General features: G+C 50.7%; 1 long non-coding RNA gene across 1 annotated transcript; it reads left to right on the top strand.

Moving 5' to 3' along the window:
• Positions 1–16,748: 16,748 nt before the first annotated feature.
• On the top strand, positions 16,749–24,008 carry LOC124229287 (uncharacterized). Its single transcript, XR_006885843.1, has 3 exons — positions 16,749–16,877; positions 17,188–17,400; positions 22,487–24,008. It is a non-coding gene; the product is annotated as an uncharacterized LOC124229287 (long non-coding RNA).
• The last annotated feature ends 959 nt before the right edge of the window (positions 24,009–24,967 follow it).

Genomic DNA, 24,967 nt, shown 5'->3' on the forward strand with positions numbered 1-24,967 from the left:
GTCCAGTGGCTGGGCAAGCACGCACCTGTGGGCAGAGCGGGCATGTGCTCCGGCCACTGCTTGGCCCTCAGTGGCTGTGGTCACTTGTGTTCCTTCTGGCTGACATCAGTCCTTGGTGAGTATTCCCAAGAATCTAGGACAGGGCGCTGCCCTCACAGTGAAGCAAGAGTGACTGAATGACCGAGGGAATCGATCACTCGGGTCGATCACAGTTGAGTTTTAGGAAGGATGAGGGTTTGAACTGGGGAAGGCGGGGTGAGGCGCGAGGCTGGTTGTAGGCTGTCGTGACCTCTGGGAATTATGTCAAGCGCCTAGAATGCCGGGTGAAGGGGAACTCAATTTGCAAGTGCCTGGCGCCTCCTGCCTTCGCCCCAGCCCAGGTCAACCCGGCCGTTCTCCCCAGGCTGCTGGGCATGGCTTATTCCCCATAGAAGTTAAGGTTTTATTTCCTTTTAGTAAATATCTGACAGCTTAATTTTGATGGGTGCTGCAACTGAAATGCTCCAAAACAGAATGTCTTCTCCCAAGAAATGACTAAAACTGGCGGATATTTTCATGGCATCGTGCACATGACCGCCGCGTGTGACGGAAGCTGGAGGCCCTGAGGGGGGCCTGTTGGCTGGAAGAGGGCTCAGGAGATGGAAGGCAGCTTCTGGTGGTGCAGGCCAGGAGGGGTCGGGGTGGCGTGACCGGCCCCTCCTTCTCCCGCCTCGTCCCTCTCTGCCCTGGCTCCAGCTCCCTGCCCCTCTGCTCGGCCCAGAAGCTTCTCACTCGCTATGAGGGCTCCCAGTCAGCTCTCCACGGCTGCCTCATTCTCCTCTTTCATGTTACTTCTTCAGAGAAGCCCCCAACCCACCCACCCTCGCCCTCTGTACCGCATCCTCACAGCTCGCCCCTCCAGACCCGCTCTCCGCCCACCTCCTCGCCGCCCTGGCTCCCCGAGGCTGGCCTGCACGTCCCGCCTTGGCGTCCTCACACCTGGCTGGGTGGCATGGTGGGCAGAGCTCTGAGGGTGGCAGGAGAGAGAGGTGGGGTATTTATCCCTCTGGCCCCTCTACGTGGGGTCACAGGTTGCTGGTGGCATCTTCCCTGTGATGGCCTCAGTCCCTGCCAGTGTCCCTCTGCCAAGTCTGCAGCTCTGCCTCCAAGTTCCTGGGATGACACTGCTGTCACAGCTCAGTTTCTCCCCTCCCTCCCGCACCTTTGACCAGGTCCCTTTGTTACAGGCTCCATGGCGTCTTCTGGCGGTGCCGCCGGGCACCCTGTGGGGCCTGGTCCATGCTGTCTGCCACCTGCTGGTGTCCTCCACAGAACTGACGGCGGCCAGCCTCACCGACGGCACCTAGAGAACCAAAGGACACTTCCTGCCTCGGTGGCCTCCTTCACCCAGGGGTGGCTCCTCCTCCCCTTCGCTGTCTCCACGCGGAGTACCTGGGCCGCACATCTTCTCTTCGTCCCCTCGTGGCAAATCAGCTCTCCTACTGGCTTGTAAATGGCAGAGGAAACTTGAATCCTTCTGCCTCCAAGGGTCCTGTGTCCCACTGGGACACAGGGCCTGTTGAGTCCACACTCAGGCCAGACTCCGTCATACCTGGAGCCATCTGTGAGTTGCTGGAGAGGTGACTGTGGGACAGGGGGATTTTCCGCATGGCCTGCTCATGGCAGAGGCCCTTTGAAGGTGGCATCCATGTCAGGAAACACATTCCAATGAGTGTCGCCTCCCCCAGAGTCTGGAACTGGCTTCCAGAACAGACGAGAGGCTGGGATCAATCGATCAGAACAGCCGTCTCCAGGGAGCTTTTAGGGGTTTCTTTGCCCTCACGGGCAAACACCGTCTCCCGGCTCCAAGGCCATGGTGTCAGGCAGGGAAGGTGCTAGGTGAGTGCCTGTGAGTGCCATCGCCTGTCTGTGGCTGGTTTACTCCACATGCCATTGAAGAGTTGGGGGCTTCCCCCTCCCCATGAAGCACTGTCTTTTCCCCTACGTGAAAGCCAAAGCTCAAGTGCCCTACAGAGAAACCTTTGCCCAATAGACAGGAACCCTGGGGCACAGCTGATGAGGGAGCCCCCGCCCCACGCTGCGGGCAGGAACTGAAGACTTTTCCAAGCTGCTGCGTTGAGCGAGATTCTCTCCGTATTTGAGGCGTGCGTGAGAGTTTGTGCTTGTGCATGTGTGCAAGCATGCGGGTGCATGAGCAGGTGCATGAGGACTGCGAGCATGTGTGTGCACGTGTGTGCATGAGGGAGCGTGCATGAGTGTGTGGGGGGGGCTGTGTGCACGGGTGTGGGCGTGTGTGGAAGGCTAGACGGCAGCAGCACTGTCCTGTCTTGCCTTCCCCACCTGCAGGGTTTAAGGAAATTGCCTGTGCCAGCTCATCCCCCGGTTCCAGCGTGCACCTGTGGGCAGGGCGTGCACGCCAACACCTCAATGACCACATTTTTCCTGTGCTGGGAAACCACCTCGATCCCACAGCTTCTTCTGGGGCCTCGTCCTGGTGGGTTTGGTGAGAAGTGGCTTGAGCTCAGTAGACGGGTAGGAAGAGTGTAGTAAGGCGGGCTGTGCAGGGCCCGGATAGAGCAAGGTGTTCCCTCGGAGCTCACGAAGTCTCCCTCTTGCTCTGTTTCTCCTGATGGCAGAGGAGGAGGGAAGAGAACGCTCAGCTCTGGGGAGCTCCTTCCCTTGCCAGCCCTATGGGGCCATTCCCAGAGCTGTCCCAGAGTCTGGAACAGTCGCATTGTCTTCATCAGAAATACGTGCAAAGACAAACCCCCAGCCTGGCTTGGCTGCCGGGGACGCCCGGGAAGCCAGCCCATTTTGTACGGATAGGTTAACAGCGACCCTGGTGACGGGGGTGGGAGGACTACCATTTGGGTCTTAACAACCTGGCAACAATAAGGTGGTTGTTGTTGTTTTTTTTAAGACAAAGAGCTCAGTGCCATTTTTGGAATGTACAAGCTATTTTTACTGTACTCAAAAGAAAATAGAAACTCTCTCTCTTCTGAACAAATGCCACTGTTCTGTTTCTGTGGTCCTGCGTGGATGCAGGACTGTCTGCAAACCCATTCTTCGGCACCCCGGAAAACCCCGCCCACCGTCCGTGTGTCTGGGATCGGAAGGGGGTGGGGTGGGGAGCCGCGTAGCTGAGACATTGGACCACAGTAAGGGGACTGGGTTGGAACCCCCATGGCACACGTAGTCGACAGCGCCCCCAGAATCGGTTTCCTCATCTACTTAATGGGGACACCAACAAGCATCTGCTTGATTGTCTCTGAGACAGATGAGGTTTCCTTAGTGGTATCACGTCCCCAGGGCCCCAAAACGTGGAGTAAGGGTCCCCTCAGCTGACACTGAATGATGGCCACAACCAAAGTTGATTTCAACAAGTCAATAAATTTCAAAAAGTTAATAAATAAAAGTCTCTCGATGTGAATATTTTGTCTCAACTGTAAATTTGTCCCAAGTCTTTCTTTGGTTTCTGCTACAGCTCACCAGCCCCAGGAAACATCAAAGCAAGAGAGCCAGTAGCCAGCCTGCGTGAAGAGCACAGAAGCCCTGGGCAGGCACTGCTCATGCTTCCCTGTGAGGGTGCCCTGCTGCTGCGAAAGGGACCTTTCATGGTGGAAGAGATCCCGGCTAGCTGGAGGCACGGAATGAAGTCAGACAGTCGACCACATGCACATCCCCAGGGCTGCTTACCTCTCACCGCTGCCACCCCAAACAAGGCCACTAAGGGGCCACGCTCATCCTTGGAAGCCTCGACACTGGGGATGGGGTCCAAATCTTTCATCACTATGGAATCTGTGTGCACAGGGGCTAAGGCCTTAGGGGTGCAGGTGGAACCCCCCCAGCCGTGGTTGTGTGGGCGAGAGGTGCATGTGTGTGGCGGGGAGTGGTTTTGGTGGGAAGGAGAGAATGACTTCCAGCACACCCCAGAGATTCCACCTTCAACACGTCTCAGCAGAAGGCTGGAGCGTGGAACAGATGGAGCGAAGATACGACGTCTCCACGCACAGGGCTGTGGGGACATGTTCCCGGCCATCTGGAGCACTACTCTCCGGGCTGAAGCAATTTGGAGACTGGGCTCCCCTGGCCATCCTTCTAAGAGAGACTTTTCCTCCCAAGGCCAGCCCAAGAGTGGAGGGAGGAAAGAGAAGGGGGAGGTGAGGGAAGGTTAGAAAGCCAGTGTCGGGGAGAAGTTTCTGGGTCTCTGGCTGTGGGTACCTACCTTTTGCTGGAGTGTAGTCACCCCCCTTGTAACCCTGGGTCATCTCTGAGGGAATCTTTGCAAGGCCGGGCCTCTGTCTGTCTGTCTGTCTGTCTCACACGTTGAAAGCATCTTCATGGCTCTCCTGGGGGTTCAAGAACCCAGTGAACCCGAGTACACACAGGCAGAGCTGACACCTCGAAACCCCACCATCTGGCTGGATTCTCTGGGGGTGTGAGCATGGGGGGCGACTTTTGAAGGTATGGCAGGTGTGCACCTGGGGTTTACAAGGCCCCTTAGGGTGTATTTTCTCATTCAACCTCACAGGCCTGGAGGCAGCATCTCTACTATTGTTCTCCAAACAAGGCTCCTGGAACTTGGAAAGGGGCTGTGACAAGCCATGGAGCAAGAACTTAAACCCAGGACCCCAGCACCAAGCCCGCCTCACTGCTGCCCAGCACTGCGTCCTCCATCCGAGAGCTGGAGGAGGGCCTGGGGCTCTGGGCATCGAGTGCTCATGCTAGGATGCCTGGAGCGTCACAGTGAATGAGTCAGGCAAAGGACCCCGGTCCTCGTGATGCTTACACTCCACCAGAAGAGGCACTTGGTGGCCATGTCACAGGTGCTGGGATCGAATCAAAGGTGGTGGCCGGTGCTCCGAAATCAGTGCACGGAGAGCTCTGGGCTCGGAGCTGCATCCTTTGCAGGGCCTGCCTTAAGCAGCCTGCAGAGCCCCCCCGACCTGAAGTGCTATCTGTGGGGCAGGAAGACCACCTCATGCTCAGGGACTCAGCCCTGGGAATCCAGAGGCGTTTCCAGTTCAAGGCCAAGTGTTCAAACAGCAGCGCCTGTTCCCAGGGGCACTGCAGAGAGCACCGCCCTGGTCAGGATGCTCACAGGCAGGTTCCTGGCATCTTCCAGGCCACCCAGGCAAGGCCTAGAAGGGAAGAGCAGGCCCTGTGCTCAAGGAGGGCCCCTCAAGTCACCCAGGCAGGGAAACAGGAGACCAGAATCTCGCCATATGCCTGTGGGGAGTGAGAAAGAGGAAGACTCAACAGAAGCGGCACCAGGCTTTTGTGCCCAGCATCCCAGCCGAGAGCCGCACAGCGTCAGGCTGCTTTCTTGTGGTGAATACACAGGAGGCTGATTCTGGTACAGCTGGGGAGGACATGTTTGCCTGACCGGCCTCACTTAGCCTTCATGCACTAAGCATCGGGAGGCACAAAGATGAACTCAACCACATCATCTGGTCAGAAAGAAAACCAGACAGGGGAGGGGCTGGATGAGGCTTAGCACCTGCCCGCACTGGGAGCCTGGAGCTCAGCAGGCGCAGAAGACAGACAACCTGACGTGGGTCCTGCCCCATCGGAACCACGCTAACTGTGGTGAGACAGTGGCTGCACACCAGACCCAGAGGCCTGGGCATCCAGAGGAGGCAGGTTTGAGCGGGCCCTGGGAGTTACAGGGAACGGAGACCCGCAGAAGTGAAGGAGGGGCTCACCTTGGTTGGGGGAGAGGAGGATGCCATCAGGATCCCGAAGGAGCCTTGCTCTCATTTGCTTATTCTAGCAGACACCACAAAGAGGAAAACACGGTGAAAAAACAGATGGAATATTGCCCTAAACTCTTTGCTACATAAGGCCTCTAAAGAAATCAATGAACCCTACATCGATATTAATGAATTAAAATGTTCGACTTCTTTAATCCTAATTTGATGCCATCTTATGGCAAAGCATAAAGCCATAGACCTAAAATACGGTGATTATTAAAATGCCGTGGCTCCTCCGTGCCATCATGGGCTAATTTCATTTGGGGTGATTGCATTGTTTCAGGTTAGAATCTTCCTGCTCCGCACCCACCCGAGCCTCTGTGTCTTCTGAAGCTCTGCCTCACACATGTCTGCTTTGATTCAAGCCCACGACAGCACCATGTTAAGGAATTGGGAACAGAGGACGGTGAAGTCACTGATCCACGGCGTCCCAGGGAAGGGCCCGTGGAGAACTCAACCCCAGCCCCATTTCCTGGTCCAGCGTGAGGAGTCTCAGCCACATCCAGCTTCTCCTTCCACTGCTGGTCTCTGGGGGAAGGAATCCGACCGACTCATGCTTCGCATGAATGGATATAGAAGCAGCCACGGGCAGGTTCCACCCTTGGATCATCAGCCATCTGCGGGAGAGACAAGGCGGGTTTAAATAGCCATGAGGAGCTTCGTACCCTCCAGCCTCCTTCTGGATAATACAAGTTGGCACTTGCCTCTTGCCCGTGACTTATCCAGGTGGTCAGCTCTGCAGATGGCGAGGGTTACTCAAGGCTGGATGGTGGGCAGACTTTGGACTGGCATCTGCCTCTGTCAGGTGTTAGGAGAGGAAGGTGTTAGAGCTGAGGGAGGGCAGCAGGGAGATAAGGAGCCAGGGTCCAGCAGTGCGGGGGAGAGGCTAGGAGAGAAATGTGGGAAGTGAGCACAGGGACAACTGGAGGCAGACCCAGTCTCAGGGCGGGGGCAAGGTGTCACCAACGGTGTTTTAGGGACTCCATCCACCCTAAAGTTGTCGGAGCCTCCAGTGGGAGGGGAGGAGAGAACCAGCTGGCAAGTGTTGAGTCGTGGTTCCACCTGCACCTGGACCAGAGTGGGCGATCATGGGAAGGGAAGGCGGATACAGACTCCATGATGAAACTCTCAACACGACCGGGATCACTGCTGACCAAGGGGCCGGGTGGGTGCAGGGCAGGGCGAGGGCGGGCCAGATTGACTTCCAGGACCCAGGCAGGGACTCCGGGAGAAAGGAAACAGGAACGGAAGTCAGACCGGCCATAGTTTGGGTGGATGGCAAGACGTCCAGATTTTGAGAGGAGTGAGGGGTAGGCAGTGCAGCTTCAGAGCTGGCAGGAGGGAGCATGGTATTAAGAGAAGGTTCTAGACTGGGCCAGCACGGAGGACTTCCAGGAAGCCCCACAGAGCCAACAGGGTCTGCATAGGGACCCAGAGAAGTCTGGGACAATGAGAAGAAATAGCCTGGTGTGACAAGAGAAGGCCATTGGTTAGCCCAAAAAGAGTAGTTTTGGTAAAATAATAACAATAATAATAAAAGGATAGGAAGCTGCCAGATACAAGAGATTAAAGATCGAGGGAGACAGGTCTTGTGTATCAGTAGCTGGTTCCTTTTTAACGCTGAGTGTTTGGTTCATGGTATGGATCTACTGCAGTTTATTTAACGCTTCACCCCTTTAAAGACATCTCGCTTGTTACCAACCCTTGGCCATTATGAGTAAAACTGCTAGGAACAGTCACGTACAGTTTCTGTGTGAGCACAAGTTTTCATTTCTCTGAGAGAAATGCCCAAGAATACAATCCTGGGTTGTATGGTAGTTGCACATGGCAGTTTAGATTTACAGGAAAATGCCAAAATGTTTTCTGGAGAGAATTTACCATATTATGTTCCACCAGCAGTGTATGGTACACCCAGTTTTTCCACGTCTTCACCAGCACTTGCTGTTATTCTGACCATTTTGACAGTTGTATATTGTCTTATCATATTTTAATTTGCATTTTCCTAATAGCTATGACATTGAACATCTTTTCATGTGTTTATTTGCCATCTTGAGTGTCAAATACTTGCTCATTTTCTAATTAAATTGTTTCCTCTTTTTTTACCGTTGAGTTTTAAGAGTTCTTTATATACTCTAGAAACAAGTCTTTTGTCAGATGTGTGGTTTGCATCTATTTTCTCTCACTTAGTAGCTTGTCTTTTCATCCTCTTTACAGAGCAAACGTTCTTAATTCTGATGAGATCCAATTTGTCAACCTTTCCTTTTTGAATTGTAGTGTCATGTGTAAGAACCCTTCACCCAGCTCTAGGTCCCAAAGATTTTATCTTATTTTTTTCAAAAAGTTTTGTGTTTTTATATTGAAGTCCGTGATCCAATTTGAGTTGGTTTTTGTATAAAGCCTGAGGTTTAGATTGATTTTGTTTTGTTTTGTTTGTCTTTTTGGGTTTTACCTACGGGCATCCAATGGCTCCAGCACCATTTGTTGGGAAGACTATTCTCCATCAATTGCTCATGTACCTTTGTCAGGAATCACCTGTGAGCTTTTATATTACAAATTCAACTCCTTTAGGATTCGTCAGGTTGTCTATTTCATCTTGGTTGAGTTCTGGTAGTTTGTGGTTTTTGAAAAATTGGTTCTTTTTCTCTAAGTTGATTAAATTTATGAGCATCAAGTTGTTTGTAATGTTCCCTTGTCATCCTTGTAACATCTGCAGGATCTGTAGTGATGGCCCGTGTTTCATTCCTGATACTGGTAATTTGTGTCTTTTATCTTAGTCAGTCTTGTTGGAGGTTTGTCATTTTTATTGATTTTTTTTTTCAAAGAACCAGCTTTTTGTTTTATTGATTTTAGAAGCGTTTGGTTAATTTCTAGATGTTTAGAGATTTTCCTGTTGTCTTTCTGTATTGATTTCTAATTTGATTCTGTTATGGTCATTATTTTGTGATTTAAATCTTTTAAACTTGTTAGGGTTTGTTTTATGGCCCAGGATACACTGTATCTTGGTTAATGTTCCATTTTTGCTTGAAAAACAAGTGTATATTCTGCTGTTGCTTGTCGAGTTTTCTCTACATAGCAATTCAGTGCCATTGGTTGATTGTGTTGCTCTGGTTTTCTATATCCTTGCTGGTTTTCTAATAGTTCTATCAATTGCTGAAAGTCAGATGTGAAGAGCCCAACTATAATTGTGGATTTGTCTATTTCTCTGTCAAACTCCATCAGTTTTGGCTTCACGTATTTTAAGGCTCTGTGTATGGTGCATACACTTTTAGGATTGTTCTGTCTTCCTGGTGGATCAATCCTTTTGTCATTATCTAATGTTTCTCTTTGTCTCTAGTGATTTTCTTTGATCTGAAATTTTCTTTATCTGATATCAATAGAGCCACTCCTGCTTTTTTCTTTACTAATATTTTTATGGTATGTCTTTCTCTATCCTTTTATTTTCAACCTACCTATGTTGTTACATTTGAAATGAATTTCTTATAGACAGAGTATTGTTGGATCATGTTTTTCTTAAAATCCACTCTGTCAATCTCTATCTTTTAATTGGCGTATTTAGACCGTTACATTTAAGGTAATTATTGATATCTTAGGGTTTAAGTCTGTCATTTTATTTTTGTTCTCTTTCTATTTTCTCTTTATCCTTCCTCTGATTTCCCTTTCTTACCTTCATATGGGCTACTAGGACATTGTTTTAGAATTCCATCTGGATTTTTTTATAGTGTTTTGAGCCCATTGCTTGCTGTATTGTCTTAGAGGCAGCTGTGTATTACAATGTAGGTGACTTCTCACAGTTCATGAGCATCAAGTCCAGTTACCACTTTGAGTGAAGTTAGCAGCCCTGCTTCCATTCAGATCCTTTCATCTCCCCACTTTTTAAATTTCATTACCTTAGATATTTCCTCTAAATACATTGAGTGTCACCTCACTGATGTTATAATCTTTGCTTCAACCATCAAGTATGTTTAAGAAATTAGAAAAGGGATTATCTATTAGATCTACTCATCTTTTACCAGTTTCAATATTATTCTTCCCTTCCTGACGTTCCAAGCCTTCTTCTGTTATCATTTCCTTTCTGTTTAAAGAATTCTTCTAGCCATTCTTCAAGGGGAGATTGCTAGCAACAAGTCTCTTAGTTGTCCTTCATGCAAGAATGTCTTTATTCTCCCTTCATTCCAAAATATCCTTTAGGATGTTTCACCAGATACAGAAATAGGGTTGATAACTTTTTCCTTCTGGTACTTGAGAAATAGGCGCCCCTTGCTTCTGGCCTCCAAGGTTTTAGCTGAGAAATCCACCGTCATCCAAGCTTTTTTGCCTACAGGTAATGAATGCATCATCTTCCAGACACCGCCTAGCTGGGGGATCTGAGCAGGCTGCCTGCTTCTGAGAGGCGGATGAGGTTGAGGTGTGGATTGGGATGGAAGATCACCTTCCCACTGGGCCTGCCGAACTCCCAGGAGAAGGGCATGCAGTTGTTCACCTGGTGCTGGGCTGGAGTAAGGCAAATATGGCCCAAAAGTTTCCTGCTTTTAGACTGCTGTTGTCTGGGTCCTGTGGTTGAAGGACAGCCTTTCTTGAAGTCTTTCATGTCTATGCCTCTTGTCTATGCCTGTTGTCAGTTCAGGGCTGGAGGCGATAGGGACTGTGGCTTCCCCACCAGGTCGCTCCTCAAGTCCTGAGTCCTCTTGGCAACTCACCTCCTTCCTTCCACTCTTCAGTCTTCCTGGGCCTGTTTGTGTGCACATCAGGGATTTTCAGCTGTAAGAGAGAGGACCTGGCAGGAATGAGGCTACTCCATCTGGGTGGAAGAGGAAGTCTCTGCCCCTTAGGTTTTGAAAGCCACTTCGTAAAATTCAATATCCACTCCAGCTTCAAACACTGATTAATAATAATAATAATTAATAATAATAAAGGAGTGGTTGGATAATTCCTTGGGAGCATCAGAATGTTTATGTCAAATCAAAACCCAGAATTATTCTCAATAGTAAAAGAAAATAACCACTTCCCTTAATGTTGAGAGCAAGCAAGGATATCCCAAAGAACCACGTCATGTACCACTTTTCTAGAAGTGCTAATCTGTGCTATAATGAAATGGTGCTAATTAAGAAGGAAGGAAGTGGTGTCTTCTTATTTGCTATGATATGAAAATAGAGTTGAAAATGTAATTGAATGTGGTTAGAACTTTAAAAACCTTAACATAATGGCCGGTCACAAACATAACATACCAAATTCTTACACAAATAATAACCTGTTAAAAAAATATGAAGGAAGAAAAGAAAAAAGATAAAATGCCTACGAATCAATTTAACAAGAAATTGGTAAAACCATGTTGAGAAAAGTTTACCATCCTACTAAGGTACAGAAAGGAAGGCTTGAATACATGGTAAGATATATCTTGATTTTGGGCAAGAACTCAATTGTCAGAAGAATTGCTACATTAATGATTTTTAGAAACCTTAATGGGATCTTAATAAAATAACAGCAGGAACTTGATAAGCTAATTTTAGAGTTTATACGGAAAAATAAGCATAGAATTACAGCCATGCAGGATCATAAAATGCGGAGTAATAAAGGGCTAATTGTCCTGGGCTTGAACGGCCCTTTCCCACCACAGTGGAGTGAGGGGCTGGCTTTATCCTCCCTCCCAGAATAACTAACAGCCGGGACCAATTCTGTGGAACAATAGTGTCAGAGGCACTGACATCATTTTAGGCAGGAGAATGGACAGTGATGCCTGAAGGACAGGAAAGAAATGAGGGGAGCCCTCAGGCTGCCCCAGATGATCACCTGGAGAAAGCATCGAGGAACAGGGACAAGGAGCCTGGCAGAGCCCAGAGAGAAGTCAGCTGCACAGATAGAACATTCTGGAAAATATGCAAAGGCCACCCTCAATTGAGTTTTGAGCTAAGTACCCATTAAAGGCGTGTGTGTGGGGAAATCCCCTGAGAATCACCCAAAAGAATCGGAAGAATAATGCCCAGATGCATTATTATAAGTGTGGGGGGTGGTTCCCATTCCCACCGGCCGGGTGGAAGCTCTCCTAATTCGTGGGCGTCGGGTAGAACACTGGGAGAGCTCCTCCCGCATGAGCCGGCACCATCAGCGGTATGTTTAATGCTGCTCGGGTCCCGCCTAACAAAGGCCCAAAGGATCAAACATTCCTCATAGATTACTGCCTTCCAGAACAGAGCTCAAGAACATTTTGTAGGAATACAGAAATATCCAGCGCCCTGAAAGGTAAAATGCACAGACTGGCTCTATTCATAATTGCCGATGCCAGGAGCAACCCAAACGCCCGTCAACAGGTGAATGGAAGAACCGTGGTGCATCTGTGTGGTAGAACACTACTCAACCGTGAAAAACGACAAACTGTTGACACATGACAACGTGAATGAACCTCAAAGGCATTCTGTTGAATGGAAGGAGCCAGTCTCAAAAGCTACATACCGTGTGATTCTATTTTTATGCCTTTCTCCAAAAGACAAAACTATAATGAAGGAGAACGGAACAGTGGCTGCCAGGGGTTATGATGGGGAGGGGGTGACCATAAAGAATTGGCACAAGGAATTGTGGAGGTCGGATTTTGGAACTGTTGTGATGGTTTCGTGAATCTCACCATTTGTTAACACTCATGGAACTGTAAACCAAAAGAAAAAAGTCTATTTTGCTGTTTGATCATTTCTTTTTAATTTTAAGAAGAATAAAGATTACATGTTATGTTTCCATTTACAGACATTTCTAGGAAATTAAAATGGATCTATACTGTAAGAAAGCAGATCAGTAATTGGCTGTGGATGGGGCATTGGGGGAAAAGGGGCAGTTCGGGGCAGAACAGAGAGTCACCGAGGGGTACCAGGAGAGCATGGGGTGATGGATATGCTCATGGCTTGATCGTAGTGATGGTTTCATATGTGCGTGCCTGTGTGTCAAATGTATCAAATGCATCAGACTGTGCACTTGAAATGTGTGCACACTATTGTATGCCAGTTGTAACCCAATAGAGCTGTCAAAATTGTCCTGGACTGTCAGATATCCCAGTATGTGGCAGAGCTGCAAGACTTAGAAACTGATGGACCCAGGAAGACAAGGAGTCCACCTGTGCTCCACCCACCCCTCAGTTCAGAGCACAGAGCCGGGAACAGAGATCAGGAGAGTGGGATCTGATTGTGCATACGTGTGCACACACGTACACACCACACACGCATCCTACACATTCCACAGGCGAGACATAAACCACACACACTCCACGCTCACGTCCCCTCCTCAACGCAGAGCCTGCGCCTCTGTCGGAGGCAGCTGGCAGAGCCTCACCTGAGCACAGGCAGATCCACTCGCAGGCCACCCCATCACAGAAGGTCTCACTCAGCCTCTTGTGCAGCAGGCTGCGCTGTTACCATGTTAGGCAAGTCAAGGGACTGTGGGTCCAGAGGCTTGATGGGCGACCCTCCTGGACCCTGAATTGTTGATGAAGGCCCCGCGTGGAGACAGAAAACCTGAAGCCATTGAGGAAGTGTGGTGTGTGTGTGCTGGAGGGTTACTACCACTACAACAGATCCACACCTCTTATCAAAGCCTCTTGACAGCTCGAATAAACTAAAGGTCCTGTGGCAGGAAAAGCAGTCCACACATCTCCGTGAACCCAGGAGAGAGGAGAGGACGCGGAAGACGGAGAGCAGAGGGGAGACTCACGAGGTCTCAAGGCGCTCCTCCTCCTCCTCCTGCGGGCCAGTCAGCATCCTTCATCACTGGCCTTCAGCTGTCAGCTGGCCTCGCTCTCCTCAGACGCCAAGGTGTCCTGTTTCCTTCAGAACAAAGTCCAAAAAGACCCCGCAGCTAGAGAAACTTGCTGTGCGTGGATGTGGGTCAAGGGCGTGCAGCCAACGGCAGAGGTGGGAGCGCAATGGCCCCACAGGGAGCAGGTGAGCACAGTCGCTCCTGACACGGGCCCACCAGGGGGGAACGTGCAGAATTTCCACAGCCCACCAAGGCTAAGAAACTGGCCCAGAGGTCACGGAGGGAATGAACAGTCAGGGAAACACAGGGAGGCTCCAGAGATGACCACATTGCAGTCACTCCGAGGAAAGAGAGCTACAGAGACGGAGAGCAGGTGAGGTGGGCAGAGGGATGCCCTGGGGCAGGCTTGTGTGGGATGGGGTCAGGCTAGGGGACAGGCTTGTTGAGACGGCGTCAGGATAGGGGACAGGCTTATGTGGGACGATGTCAGGCTACAGGGACAGGCTTGTGTGGGACAGTGTCAGGCTGGGGGACCAGGGCGCAGCCAGGCTGTCTGTGCTGCAGAAAGCCCCAGATCGTTCTCCACATTGCATTTAGCTACCCGGATGGCTTTTTTTTTTTTTTTAACAAAAAATAAAATAGACTAGTATTTTACTTTGCAACCCTGGTTCTGGCTAGGGTCTGAAATGTTTATTTTAATCTGCTTATGTTGAAGAGGGAGATGAGAGAGCTTCCTTTTCTAATTGACTCTTCACTAGAGAGTAATTAACCTCAAAACTGTTTACCACCGGGGAACTGCAACATCTCTTCGCTGTCGTAATTTGAAGGATGGGTATACGTTAGATTAAAAATCTTTCCGTGTTTGCTATTACCCTCTCTAAACATGGGCAGGCCCTATACTGAGGATCTCAGATTTGGTATAATTAACTTTTAAGGGCTTGAACCTGTCTGGATGTGTAATTTCTCCCCAGAACATTTGGGAGCTATTATGTAGCCCATGATATCATTAACGTAATTATCGTCAGCATTTCACAGTGCAGTTTCTCCTTCCAGCCGAAGTTGCATACATAATCGTTTCCCTCCCCTATTGGCCGGTCACGTCGCTTTACTCCGTTCCTCAAAAACCGCCGTGGCTTATTTCCTGAGAGCAGAGCTCGCTCTCCTCAGCGCAGGGCTCAAGGCCCTGGGGGCCTCACTGGTCCCTACACTCCAGCCACACAAACAGAATCAAGGCCCGAAGGTACCGCCCGGGATCCCACTTCCGTGACATGCCTGTGCCTTTCCTTGGCCTAGAACGCCTTCCCTTCCGTTCTCCAGCTAATGTTGCACCTGACCGCAGAGTTCAAATGCCCCCTCCTGCAGAAAGTCCTCCCGGATTCCCACACTGTGGTTCACACAAGAAACAAGGGACAGAACAGGCCTGCTCTGACCCCGTATAACCTGGAGGTTCCCAGGGGAGCATCAGCGTGATGGAAGCGGCAGGTCCGAGAAGAGCTCAGTTAAAGTTCAAGGTGGGAGTTCTGTAGAGTCTTCTTGTCCGTCTCCACGAAAGGAAGGGCTCTGCTGGCTCAGAAGGGCTGCACCCAGCTCCTGGTCCCTCTGGCTCAGTGTTGGTTCTCAGACACTGCTCCCTGGCACCCTCACAGCAGATTGCGTTCCTGAAATATGCTCCACGCTTAACGTCACGCCAGAAATCAGTTAGATGAATGTTTGTCGAGACTGGCTTACAGGGGCCGACCCAGTGGCGCAGCATTTAAGTTCACATATCCTGCTTTGGCAGCTTGGGGTTGGCTGGTTCGGATCCCAGGTGTGGACCTACACACTGCTTATCTAAGCCATGCTGTGGTAGGCGTCCCACATATAAAGTAGAGGAAGATGGGCACGGATGTTAGCTCAGGGCCAGTCTTCCTCAGCAAAAAGAGGAAGATTGGCAGCAGATGTTAGCTCAGGGCTAATCTTCCTAAAAAAAAAAAAAAAAGACTGGCGCACAAAGATAAAGCCCAGTGTCTATTAGCCAGGGCTGTGCAGGGAACAAGCTTACATGTAGCAGTTTTCATGGATGGAAAATAAAAATAGTTTGATTATCAGCATTTTGGAGAATTTTATGATGAGCATGTAGTCCTGTTCCAGTTCACAGTTTTAGGGTCTCCTCACTAGCAAAAATTAATGCCACTTTTAATTACTGTTGAGGGTCTCTGGGAGTGTGGGGTTAAGAGTGTTTATAAGTCAAAAGAGGAGAACATGAGAGGAGGGGGCCGTGTGGATGGAGCATTCTCCAGCCCAGAGTGAAATCCGGGTTAGTGGACCCTGCTGGATGCTGCCAAGATGCCCTGTATCATATTTTCTGGTTTGGGGTACCCACCCCTGGGCTCTTGTGCTCTTTGCTTCCAGTGAATTTTGCACCCGTGAACTTCTCTGGAAGCTGCCCTTGGACTCTGGGAGGTCAGCCAATGACTGCCCAGAGTTCAGTTAGAGAGCCAGGCCCTGCCAAGGATGCTCGGGGCCAGTCACACTCCAGAGCCCCTGCAGGATCGGGCACAGGCTGGGCCTCCACCTGAATGCCCCCTGCTCGGCTCCCTCCTCTGCCCTGCGCCCCTCAACATTACTGGTTTCTCTAGAGCACTTTCTTTATAAACCCTGTGCCCACATGCATCTCAGGTCTGCTTCTACAGAACACAGCCGGGGGCTCCTGAACGGGTGGTGAGAGGGCTGACAATGGCCTGCAAGGACGGTTCCAAAGCTCTGCACAAAGCCCAGAGCTAAGGGGCAGCAGGGGAGGTTCGCTTCTCGTAGAGGGGTGCCCGCGCATCTGCCCATGCCAGACCGTCAACTGCCGTGAACGGCTCTGAGCCCATTTGCAATCTGCAGTGGGAGCTCAAAGTGGGAACGCCAGCTCCGTCACCGGTCCCCAGCCTGGTGCTGAGTCTGCCGTTCAGACCTCCCTGACTTGCTCTGCCCTGGACTTCATCACTGATGTCACTAGCCTCATCCTCTTCATCTGTGTCTTTATTTTCCTAACCCACGGGGTTGCTAGGAGGGTACAAGACCACAACGAAAGAAAAAAAACAGACCTTATGCATAAGGCATTTAAATGTGACAAATTACGGTATTTCAGGTGACCACACTGAGGAGAATGTTTCATAATATGAGTCAAGGAGTATAATTAGGTCTGTAATTGGTGGGGAGAAAGAAAGCGTGTTTTCTCCAGAGCATCCTCAGGGCTGAAGTCACTCTCGTTCCATCTGGGTAGGGTGTCGGAAGTGCTGCTCAGGAGCCATAGCAGCAGGGAGGTTGAGAGCGGGCGACACCCTCGGGGCCTGGGCTCCGTGTGCATCGGCACCACAGACGAGCTGGAATAACGCTGATGAAGCTGGGTCCCTTGTCCTGCAGGTACGGAAGCCAAGGCCCACAGTGCAGTGGTTAACATGGGGGCTAGACCCTGGGATTCCTTCTCCTTCCATGTGCTGGGTGCTGTTTGCGCTTGTGCCAGGTGGAGAGTCTTTCTTATGGGGGTCTGGGGGTGGGTGGGGACTAGATAGGGAGCCATTGGTCTAATAAATGATGGAGGATCCCCCTCCGTACTGATGAGGATGGTGGGGCAAGAGCACCACCGTCCCCATCCCTCGTGCCCACATGCTGCGTGTTCCAACAGGCACAGAGAGGCAGCGTGACCTGCCAAGATTTCCTGCTTCTATTTCAGGTCATTTCGAGTGGCTTGGCCAGCACTCCAGGCAGATAAACAACTCCTCCTTTAACTTTCCCACCCTTGCTCCGCGTGGGGAACGTTTCTGTTTCCTTCGGGTTAAGCACATCCTAGCGACAAGCCTTTTCCCACCAGACACCCAGCAATTTTTTTCCCAAGGCCCGACGCTGCTGAGACACGGGCTCTGAACCATGCCATTTGCAGTCGCTGGTGAGCTGTTCGCTTCTTTGTTTAATGTCCTTAATTTCTGCCTCTACTTCTTTTGTCTTCTCGTCGTACCTTGTAATCATTTTGATTATAGCTCTTGCACCAACTTTCATATAAGCTTGTCTCTAACATTTACAGGCAATTCGGTCACTTCCATTGCTCAAAAAATGTAATTGCCTCATCTGGCTGCCAGTGGCTCCTCCAGCTAGTTTTCTGGGCATTTAATTTCCAGGAAGGAGGGCGTGGGACCCCCTGGGAACCAAGAGAGGACAGAGCTGTATTCTTCTGTCAGCCCACGGTCCTCACCCATTTGGACTTCCCGGCACCAGTTGCAGAGAAGGAGGGGGTCCATCTGGGCCAGAGAGAGTCGTGAAGCAAGACCCAGGAGGATAAGTGTTCTTGAGCTTGGTCCCCCTTGACCCTGGTCGTGGCCACCCACCTCTCTGCCTCCCCTCAGAGCATCCAAGTTACCCTGAGGAGTCTCTGGGCCTCGTTTTAACATCTAAAAATGGTAGTTCTCAGAGCCTTACCCTCCCCCTACAGAGGCGGTAAGACGGAAGAAAGAAAACAAGAAGTAGACCATTCTACAAACTCTGAACAGGTCATTACCATTTTTCTAGATAATGTTCTGAGCACTTAATTCCGATAACTCTTTCAACAGCCCCACAAAGTGAGCAGCATTTCTGTGCCCATTGTAGAGATGGGAAAATACAGGCTTAGAGAATGTAACTTGAGCAAGGTGGCCCTGCCAGGAAGAGGCGAGGCTGCACGTGCCTCTGGGTCCAGAGCTGGAGCAGCTATTTACAGAACCCCCCTCGTTCCTCATGATTGAGACTGACTACACAAAACCGTGTAACCTCAACGGGACCAGAGGTGCTGCTCTAAAAGCCCAGGGGACAGCACATCTCCTACCATCTTTGCAGTTCCTGATAAGGCATCGTTTTATTTATCTGTTGCTGCATAACAAGTTACCGCAAATTCAGCAACTTGAAATATTACATTTATCACCTCGCAGTTTCTGTGGACCAGACATCGCAGCTTAGTTTTTGATCTCGCAAGCCTGCATCAAGGTGTGGGCCAGGGCTGCAGTCTCACCTGAGGCTCGACTGGGGAAGGGTCTGTTTCCCTGAAGACTGAACAGGCACAGATGCCAGAAGGCAGGGATGATGGGAGCCCACGGAGACTCTGTTAGCCACAAGCATCTTCTCGACAGGAGCAGTGCAGCCGTGGGGTCTGCGGGACGTGCTGCGGGATCTCAGAGGTCAGAGATGCTACCTCTACCTGGGCTCCGGGAGGTCTCCTGGGAGGAGGACTTCTGTTCTGGGGCTCAGAAAGGGCATAGAGAGTTTCAGACCGAGACCAGGCTCTGAGAACAACAGAGCACAGGACAAGGGGGGATGCTGGGAAATGGCAGCTGGTCCAGAGGGACCTCAGGGAGGGGATCAGGAAGGGGGTGACTAGACAAAGACGAGACTTTAGGTGGCAGGGGGATGATGGACGGGGCCTGTACAGCATGCCCCGTGGGACCTTTACTCTGATGTAGTGAATTCTGATTGGGACCCAATATTGTTGGGGCCGTGGATTACTGGTCTACTGCTGCCTAACAAATTTCCCCAAAACCCAGCAGTTTGGAACAGCGAATATTTATTATCTCACATAGTTTTTGAGGGCCAGGAATCTGGGACCGGCTAAGCTGGGTGGCTCTGACTCAGGTACTCTCATGAGGTGTCAATCAAGCTGGCGGCTGGGGCTGGAGTGTCCTCTGAAGGCTTGGCTGGATCTGAAGGTCCTACTTCCGAGCTCACGCACACGGTTGTGGGCAAGAGGCCTCCGTGCCTGGTCCTGTGGGCCTCTTGTCAGCAGCCGGCCTCCCCCAGAGCAAGGGATCCAAGAAGGTGAGAGAGAGTGGCTAAGATGGAAGCCACTACATCCTTGACAATCCAGTCTCAGAAGTGACATCCCTTCACTCTCGGTGTGTGACTCTGGTACAGTGTGGGAGGGGACTGCACAGGGCTGGGGGTTACGGGGGGTCCCACTGGAGGCTGACAGCCACAGGCCACCTCCTGCTGAATCTGAAAAGGGCAGGCAGCTCAGAATTCAAAGTATAGCTAAAAATACTAACATGTGTCCCTCACATCCCTTCACACGTGGCATGAGTGTGGTTCTCGCTGCCTCACTCATCCTTCCAGCAGTCTGAGAGGTGGGCATTGTCATCACATCCTTTAGACAGGCCCAGGGTGGTCCAGCGACTCTCCTATTGGGGCAGCCCCAACCCTGCATTGTTCTGGATTCTCCACGGTAGCAGTGGGATCCTTGGAGATCCACACTCACCCCACTGGTGGGCAGGCTGTAAACCAGAAAGGTGGGTGAGGACCCCTCGCACACACTAGGGCTCAGGCCTGGGTGGGAAGCTGAGCCAGGTGGGGCCTGAGTGGTGACCACACTCTGGACCTGTCAATGCCCCTGGCTCTGCATGTGGGCTACTATCTCGGGCTGGGCGTGGGAGCTTCTGTGCCTGCGAAAGAGAAGCCAACTAGCGCTCCCCACACCAGAGCGAAAGGAGGAGGTGTGTCTGGCCTGGTGAGATTCCCAAAGAGCATCATCTGCCATCCCAGACCCCAGGTGCTAGTGGTTTCAGAGGCTGATCCACCAGAGGAAGGTTCCAGGGTGTAAGGAGAAAGGGGCTGCTGCCAGTGTGCCTAGAACTGGAGCCACGCGTGTCAGTGGCCAGGGATCTCCGCATCAGGCTGCCCATCCCTCTAACTGCACAGATAAAGAGACCGTAGTCCAGAGAGGTGAAGGCACATGCCCAGAGCCACACGAATGGTGAGGGCAGATCTTCACCAAGACAAGACAACGGCTGTGGGGGTCATGGTCTGATGGGTGCCAGGCACCTGTGCTCGCCTCGCACATGCCGTCCTCGTTCATCCCGTCAGCCTCAGAGATGAGCACTCACGTCTCCTGCATCCAGGGATGCTGAGCCTCAGTCTCAGGGGTGAGCAGATTCCCCGAGAGCCTGTGAAGGCCATCACCCTGCGGGAGGGTGTCCCAGAGCCCCACTCCGTCTGCAGTTCTCTGAGCAGAGACATCGACAATCTGCCAAGTGACAGGTCCATGTCCTCGGATGCTCCTTCTGTGAGCTCTATTTTCCCTTATTTCTTTAGTAAAGGGCATTCTGAAAAATTCCAACCTCTTTCCACTGAACTAACAGGAAAGGGAGGCCCTGGGAGAGAAAGTTAGGGGACCAGGGGTGTCCCCACCCATCCTGCCCACAGACCCTCACCCAGGCCTCGGGGCACAGAGGGGTGACGGGGCTGTGGGGAAGTGGCACCCCTCAGCCAAGGCTGGGAAGGTCCTTACAGTGTCTGCCCACTGGGCCCAAAAGGAAGGGGAGCAGAGGCTCCCGAGTCCGTGGAGGAGAAGGGAGGACCAGGTGCCGGGGGCCCAGGGGTCTTTGAGACAGCAGTGGGCACCCCAGGCTGCACAGAGGACCATCCACGAAGGGGCGTGAAGGAAATACCACAGCTTCCTTTTGGTGTATCTCATTCCTTACATTCTTTCCCTGTGTGGGGACCTGGATTTGGCTACCCCAAGATGTGTCTCTTTGGCATGAGGATTATTTGAGGCTGATTGCTTTTGATAAATTGGGACAGGGAAGGAGGCTCTGAGGGGTGGAACTTGCTTGCCCTTTGTTAGGAGACATTTACGTTGTAAAGGAACTCTCCATCTGTAAAGCTATCTCCCTCTCTGTACCAGGAAGAAGAAAGGGGATGACCTTGTCTCTAGAAACTCTTAATCAATGCCAAAGGCAAGGACTTAAATCTGCATTTGTTTATTGTGCTTGTCTGGTAACCTCCTGTAACTGACTTCCCTCCCCCTCCCAACGTTGGCATTTCTTTAAGGATTAAGCATCTTTCCTTAGGCTAGGAACCGATTGCTGCGCTCACCTCTGACCACCCAGCTTGAGACAATAGACTTGCCTCCTGCTACGCCCTCTGAGACAGCAGACCCACTACCTGCTGTGTCCATCAAGCACTGTGCCGACAGGGCAATCTTGTGACTATTGTGGGAGGGACATCTCAATCACATGTGAACACCCTGTTTGGGGGTATATCACCACTGTGTGCACCCCACTTCTTTGGCCCTTTCTTCCTTCGGGAAGAAAGGCCCCGGGCCATGGTCCTCATAGAGCTTTGTTTAATTTTCTCTTGCTATTCTGTCTCGTGAATTTAACTCGTTCTCCGGCCAGGCGAACCCACATTCGGTAGAGGAAATGTCCTCCTCCCCACACCTGTATGTTCTATGAATCACACCACACGTTAGACACGTGTACTGCCGTACAATGCATCCCTTAAAAACACGATGGGGCTTTTCCAAAATTATTTTTTTATAGGAATGCAAAGTTTGGAGACCCTTGTAAGACCAACCCTGAGCCAGAAATAGGCTTTCATGTTCTCCCTTTTAAAGGGGCTCTGAAACATAGGAAAAAGAAAAGAGAATAAATTAGGAAGTGGCAGTGGCAGGGCGTTTGGACCCTGGCTGTGGGCAGGCGCCGTGCTGGGGGAGCCCCACCTACGTGCTTGGTGAGAAAGTAGGGACTCTCGTTGCCTCCACTTCTCCAACAGGAAAACTGAAGCTTAGACTCACTCCCTCAAGAGACCACGGGCCGGTTCCACGCTTCTGGGCCAACAGGGCAGCGGGGTGCTCTGTGTACGCAGCCCGAGGAGTCACGAGGGAAGATGCTGGAAGGGAGGCTGCCACCTGTGTGCCCCCAAGACCACTGCCTGGAAGCCCCACCTCTCAGCTCCTCCAGGAAGTGCAGGGGGGGGTTCCCCCCGGGTGCTGGTTCCCAACGGACTCCCCATTTCTCCTTCAAAATGCTCCCCGGGGCCCCAGCTCTGAGTCCACCCCTCTCCCTCGTACTCTGAACACCAGACTGGGAGGCGGGAAACTGGAGTGGTGTTATGATAGGGATGGCCACTGGGGCTTATGTTGTAATAAAACAAATTATTCATAAACCTGGTACTTTAGATATTCGTGGCAATAAATTATCTACAGAACCCGCCTCAACGTTGGTTTTGACCCACAGGTGTCCCGACTCTGTGGCTATCCCATCTTGGTGGTCGGGTCCCAGGAAGCGATGACCTGCTGGAAGGTGGGATGTGACACGCACTGAAGACGTGAGCTTTGAGCTGAGAACCTCCCCGTGCAGCCCCACAGCAGGACCATGTGCCACCAAAGTCGCCGCTCAGGTGGGGTGGTAAATCATCGAAACTTTAATGAAGAACCTTCTGAGGTGAAGGGTTCTTCTCCAGGGGTCATGAAAAGAACACCGAGAGGAAACAGCATGGAGAAATAAGGAGAAATGAGGACTGGATCCCCTGCTGTGTCAAGAGCATCTTTTGCAACTTGATATATGCTAAACTTTGCAGTATGGATCATTGTTGAGTTAATGGGAGAATTACAATTCTCTAACTCTCCATAACAGGTCTCATTAAATCGAAGCAGCATTTGGTTCTTAGGAGCTCAGCATTACAAATCTAATTAAGACTCCATAAAATAAAATAATTCAAGTCTGCATTCAACCATTCCATTATCTTACACGCTATATGATTGCTGCTTTATTAAACAACAACAAAGAAAAACAAGCTCCAAACGGATCTGTCCGTTTGTTTGGGAGTTGGCAAAACAATATGAAACTCAATCACTCACAACAATGGGTTCCATCTTCCGAGGATTTTCAGCTGCAGTGTGCGTAATGCTCGACAAACGGATTCTCTGTGGGTTCGTGGAATCTCAGAGACAGAAAAAGCAGAGACAGTCTCTCCAGGGACTGCCCCATGGCTGCATTCTTCCGGTTTGGGATTCTACAGATCAGAGAGTGGCTGGGTGGGCTGGTGAGTCAGAGCATCTCAGGGCTAAAATGGCTCCACAGGCAGCGGGGGTAGGGAGGCCAGAGCACACCCTGGGAGGATAACCCGAGGGTACTAGAAATGGGATGGCTTGCTCAAACGGATCAGAGACCCTCGGGAAAGTAAGACCCCCCTTAGGTCAAGGCTTCCTTTCCTTCCACGGGGATGTTGCGATGGCTTCTGTGTTATGTACAGGGACACATCTTATTCACCTCTGCATCCCCAGCTCCAGGAACCATTGCTGCCAGTGAATGATACTGTGTCTACAAAACAAAGTATCTGGAACCTAAAATTAACTTTACAAAAGTCTTCAGCAGATCAAATTTGTCCACCGTGGTTCCCTCCAAACTCCCGGCAGAAACAAGCTCCCGTGCCTTCTGTGCAACTTAACTTGCAACATATGATTGAATGCAACCTTTCAGAGGTCTTCTTCCTCACAGAGAGTGAGGCTCACCCGGAGCTGGAGCCCAGCAATATCCTACGCCCATCTCTGCTTCTAGCATCTGATGCTTCCTGGTTCCAAGCTATGAATGACCTGCAAAAAGGATTCTGTCCTTGGCGAGATCTACTGATGGACTCCAGCTGTCCGAATGTGGGTGGTTGTTAAATGAGTCCTCTTCATGGAGAAATTCAGTGGATTTTCTTTACTATAAATATATACAACCAGTGGAGTTGGCCCGGTGGCGCAGCAGTTAAGTTCTCACGTTCTGTTTCAGTGGCTTGGGGTTTGCCAGTTCGGATCCCAGTTGCAGACCTAGGCACCACTTGGCAAGCCATGCTGTGGCAGGCGACCCACATGTAAAGTAGAGGAAAATCAGCACAGATGTTAGCTAAGGGTCAGCAAAAAGAGGAGGATTGGCAGCAGATCTTAGCTCAGGGCTAATCTTCCTCAAAAAAAAAAAAAATTCCTTTCCAAGTTTAACTCAGAGCCAGGAGAAGCATCATAGGTTATGGCGTCTTCGAACCATTTGCCATGAGAACTAAAGCATTTACATCCATCTGCATCCTCCCCCTGCCCCCGACCTTGGGAAGATGGAGGAGTTGTCAATCAGAATGGCTTTTCACAAATGAAATTTTACATTCAGTGGGAAGTGGTTTTCTGTTAAAAAGCGGAATGAAGTCCTTAATGGATAAGAAACCATCAACCAGGAGCTGACATGGTAGGCGTTCTAACAGGGACCCGTCAGTATTTCACTGCACCTGCGCCAGGGTGAGCCCGTGCGCACTCCCAGTTCTCATGAAATAAGCTTCACATCCTTTCTACAAGGCGAATCCAGGCTCAGGAGGATCTCAGAAATGTTCCCGCCGTTACTGAGCTCTGTGGCACTTTCCGTCCGGCAAGTGCTGACCGGTTATTCTCACCATCGGATGGTCTGTGGTCCAGCTCTTAGGTTACTCAACAAACCTGCAAGGTAGCCTTTAACTAAACAAGTTTCAAAATATAAAAATAACTGCAGAACAGTTATTTTAAATAGTAACAGGAATGAGAGCTTTGGTATATTAAACATCGACTAATGCCATTTACCCACCTGAGTCAGCCCATCAGTGTCCTCCTTGGAAAACGGAGGACAAGTCTCTGTTTTGAGGGGTTGCTAAGATTGGTAAAGTGACTGGACTGGTCATGGCTCTTGGTTGCAGCCTACAATGTCCACTTTTGC

Source organism: Equus quagga, chromosome 17 (assembly GCF_021613505.1).
Source record: "Equus quagga isolate Etosha38 chromosome 17, UCLA_HA_Equagga_1.0, whole genome shotgun sequence".
Taxonomy (NCBI): Eukaryota; Metazoa; Chordata; class Mammalia; order Perissodactyla; family Equidae; genus Equus; species Equus quagga.